A 4451-nucleotide genomic window follows, 5' to 3' on the forward strand; every position below is an offset into this window, starting at 1 on the left:
TGCAATTACTATTGTTCTTCTATTCAATTCAGCTTGTTCTTGTTCTAAGATATCACTTGTTCTCCAACTTGATGAATGTGATGATCTGTGACACTCATCATCATTCTCACCTATGAACGTGTGCCTGACAACCACCTCCGTTCTACCTTAGATTGGGTGGATATCTCTTGGATTCTTTAACCGGAATCTTCGTGGTATAAGCTAGAATTGATGGCGGCATTCAAGAGAATCCGGAAGGTCTAAACCTTGTCTGTGGTATTCTGAGTAGGATTCAATGATTGAATGACTGTGATGAGCTTCAAACTCCTGAGGGCTGGGCGTTAGTGATAGACGCAAAAGAATCACTGGATTCTATTCCAACCTGATTGAGAACCGACAGATGATTAGCCGTGCCATGACAGGGTGCGTTGAACATTTTCACTGAGAGGATGGGAGGTAGCCACTGACAACGGTGAAACCCTACATACAGCTTGCCATGGAAAGGAGTAAGAAGGATTGGATGAAGACAGTAGGAAAGCAGAAAGACGGAAGGGACAAAGCATCTCCATTCGCTTATCTGAAGTTCTCACCAATGAATTACATAAGTATCTCTATCTTTATCTTTATGTTTTATTCATCATCCATAACTATTTGAGTTTGCCTGACTAAGAGTTACAAGATAACCATAGCTTGCTTCATACCAACAATCTCTGTGGGATCGAACCTTACTCGCGTAAGGTTTATTACTTGGACAACCCAGTACACTTGCTGGTTAGTTGTGCGAAGTTGTGATAAAGAGTTGAGATTACAATTGTGCGTACCATGTTGATGGCGCCATTGATGAACACAATTCCGCGCACCACCAGAACATCCTCAACAAGTCCATAAGCTTGTTTTCTTGAATTGTCTACCATCTCTAGTGAGATTCTTGTAGCTTGTACCTCAAAGATCCCTAGCTTCTCCATTACAGAGAGAGGCATAAGGTTTATGCTTGACCCTAGTGTAAATCATGTTGCTTGTATGCGAAGTTTGTATTCGTAGGTTTTGATGAATGACAAACCAACAAACGACATGAAAAGTCAAACCAACAAACAACTTGAATGAACAAGCATGAAGAGTTGAAAGCAACACAACAACAACAAGAAACTCAAGTCCACAACATTTGAAGACAAGTATAGTATCTTAGGACTTAGGTAACTTCTTGTTAAGAACCAATTGCTAAATCTCTCAACACATACTCACAAAATGTTTTGATGCACATCTTGCAATTTGATGCTAGCCAAATGGTTTAAAAACTTGTTTTTCAAAGGTACAAAAGCATAGGAATTGACTCCAACAAGTTTGAGATCAATCCTAAGCATTTTGAAGTGATTTTAAGCCATTCTTTAAGGTTTGCATCGATGCACACTCATCTTGCATCGATGCAAAGCATGCAACGACTTGTTGCATCGATGCAAAGATGTTTGCATCGATGCAACCTAGCTGAAAATTCAAACTTCAGCGTCAAAGATACATTTGCATCGATGCAAAGTGTTATGCATCGATGCAAATAATTCAAAAACATAAAAAACGGCTAGTTTTGACATAAAGGCTTCATCCCATTAATTCCCCAACGTTTCTAAGGTTTGGGGAATCTATAAATAGATGGATTGAAGCCTTATTTCACCAATTTTGAGTATTTGAAAACTATCTTGTCATATTCTTTCATTCTACACTTTTTTAAAGTGATATAATACACAATTTGTGAGAGCAATATCAATTGGTTCAATAATGCTAAACTTGTAATCATACACTCTTCTAGAGAGTACTCATTTCATCACAACAATTCTTTGAGAATTGTTTTCTTGTACACCTTGTAAATTGGAGTGTGATCTCCAAGGTTGAGTCAAGAGTTATAAACACTATAGTCGGTGAGGATACCAAAGAGGTATACTAAGTACTCAAGGCAAATCTTAGAGAAGGTATCTCTAAGTGGAGTGGGTTAGTATACGAGTGGTGATCATATACCGTGAGGTGTTAGAAACTAAGGACTCGGATTGTAAAAGGTTTTGCGCGAGCACCTTGAAGCTTGGCAATAGTGGAACTTCTCAATTGCGATTGAGAAAGAAAGTGGACGTAGGACAAGGATTGTGCCGAACCACTCTAAATAGCGTTTGCATCTCTCCAAACTCATCTCTTCAATATTATTGTCTTTTACCTTTGTGCAAATAAATTGTGATCGAAAAGTAGCTTCGTAAGTACTTAAGGAGTGGCTTAAGTCCGATTGGTGAAAAGTTTGATCAATTTATTTGAGTTGGTGTCTATTGGAAAGTAAAAGCTCCTTATAAATGCTTAGCAATTGAGTTAAGCTCTTGGAAAAATACTAGTACAATAACACTTTTTGTATATTGTCTTTAACTTTCGTAAAAAGATTAATTGTTGTTGCAATACTCAATTCACCCCCCCTCTTGAGTAATTGTGCATAGGTTCTACAAGTGGTATCAGAGCTTAACCCTTTGAAAGACTTAACCGTTTAAGGGAAAAGATCATGGCAAGCACAGGCTTTAACAACAACAACACTAGCGAAGGTAACTCAACCGCTAGACCTCCTCTTTTTAGCGGAACAAATTACTCTTATTGGAAAAATAAGATGAGAATTTGGATCTGTTCTCAAGATGTGAGAATTTGGAAAGTGATTGAGAATGAAAATCACATACCAACAAAGACAACAAGCGCTAAAGAAGGAGAAGTCTCCGTCTTAAAGCAAGTACCGAAAGGAGAAGATGAATATAGTGACGATGATTGGAAGAAAGTGGCAATGAATGATAAAGCCATCAACTTCATTCATTGTGCACTTAACGAGCATGATTATATGAAGATCTCTACATGTGAAACCGCTAAAGAGATTTGGGATAAACTCCAAATCACGTACGAAGGAACCGACCACGTTAAAGAATCAAAGGTATTTATGTTGGTTCATGAATGGGAAAATTTTAAAATGAAAGATGAAGAGAGCATTGAAGAAGCTCTTGAAAGACTCTCCAAGATCTTCAACAATCTAAGCATGCTTGGCACAAAATACAATGATAAACAAATTGTGACCAAGGTGCTTACAAGCCTTACACCAAAATGGAACTCCAAAGTGAACGCCATTGTGGAAGGAAGGCTCTATGATCAACTTACATTTGATCAACTACGAGGTAATCTTCTCACCTATGAAATGACTATGCTAAATAGACAAAAAGGTGAAGAAAGCAAGAAGAAAAGTCTCGCCCTTAAAACAACATCACTGCAAGAAGAGAGTGATGATAATGAAGAAGAAGGAGATGAAGAATTTGCACTCTTATTAAAAAGATTCAATAAGTTTGCAATGAAGAAAAACTTCAAGAGCAAAACAAAGGTACCAAAATGCTATGAGTGTGGAGAAGTTGGACACATCAAACCCAATTGTCCAAAACTTCAAAAGGAGGACAAAAACAAGAAATTTAAGAAGAAGGAGAAAGCATACATATCATGGGAGAACGAGGATGAATCCGACTCCGATAACGACGAGGTTGCAAATCTTTGCTTAATGGCAAGCGAGGAAAAGGTTAGTGATGACAACTTCACTTCTTTTAATTTACAAGATGAATATGATGCCTTACTTGAGGTGTACACAAAACTTACCCAAGATTATTCTCTCCTAAAGAAAAAGAATATGGAACTTTTAAAACAAAATGAGATGTTGAAAAACGAGAATATCAATCTTGGAAAGGATAAGTGTAGCACAAGTAGTGATCCATACAAATCTTGTAAAATGCATGAAAATGAAATTACAAATCTTAAGAACACTTTAGCTAAGTTCAATGAATCTTCAAAGAACTTAGATAAAATGTTGAAAAACCAAAAGCATGTTCATAATAAGGAAGGTTTAGGTTTTGAAAAAGGAAAATTTAAAAATGCTAAAACTCCTATTAGGCAACCGCAAGCCCAAAAGGCAAGCATGACTAAAAGGAATGAAGCCTTTAAACATCCTCCTCAACATGCTTCATTTAGAAATTATAATCACAATGCATATAGATCAAAAGATGTTGCATTGAGAAAACAACCTAGGCAACCATTTAGAAACATGCATAGGATGCATAATCAAAGTCATATGTCATTATTGTAATAAGTAGTCAATAGCACCGTATGCTTTACTAAATAAACATATAACTTCGTAGTCAAGATACGAGATGGCACCTTATGGCATTATGCTCATACTAACCATCAAGGACCCAAATTCACTTGGGTACCTAAATTCCAATTTTAATTATTTTGTAGGTACGTGTTGGAGCTAAGGATACAAATTGGTATGTTGATAGTGGATGCTCCAAACACATGATCGGCGATGAATCAAAGTTCACCGCAATAAAGCCTACAAACGGAGGAAACGTGATCTATGGAGACAACAACACCGGCAAAGTAATCGGCGTTGGAAAAGTTGGTAAAAATCCTTCTACCTCCATAGATAA

The sequence above is a fragment of the Arachis hypogaea genome, chromosome 2 (genome assembly GCF_003086295.3).
Source record: "Arachis hypogaea cultivar Tifrunner chromosome 2, arahy.Tifrunner.gnm2.J5K5, whole genome shotgun sequence".
Classification (NCBI taxonomy): Eukaryota; Viridiplantae; Streptophyta; class Magnoliopsida; order Fabales; family Fabaceae; genus Arachis; species Arachis hypogaea.